We start from the raw sequence: 343 nt of genomic DNA, 5'->3' as shown, positions 1-343 counted from the left end.
GACAATGCACCTGTCAGCGTTTGTAACCATGTCACTCTCCGCTGACTGTTATTCTTAACCGAAATTCTCTCCTCTGCCAATAAATACAATTCCTCTTATTTTCCTTTGACTGCCTTTTAGTAATTCGAAATTTATGGACAATGCACCCTCCTAGCAACCCCTTTTTTTAATCCAACTATACGTAGAATTAATTAAAACGTACGATCGCAAACCTCCATTAGCAGGGTAGTGCAGCGGAGGTTAATGGCCATAAATCGAACGCAATGATTTAATCGCTGCACATCCGGCCCGCTCGCCCGCTCTGATTATTCCCTTGGCTCGAGGAAGCCTGGGGGGGCCGTTC

The sequence above is a fragment of the Penaeus monodon genome, chromosome 24, assembly GCF_015228065.2.
Source record: "Penaeus monodon isolate SGIC_2016 chromosome 24, NSTDA_Pmon_1, whole genome shotgun sequence".
In the NCBI taxonomy this organism is placed as follows: domain Eukaryota; kingdom Metazoa; phylum Arthropoda; class Malacostraca; order Decapoda; family Penaeidae; genus Penaeus; species Penaeus monodon.
The sequence above is the reverse complement of the archived record's forward strand: the minus strand, read 5'-3'. Positions refer to the sequence as shown.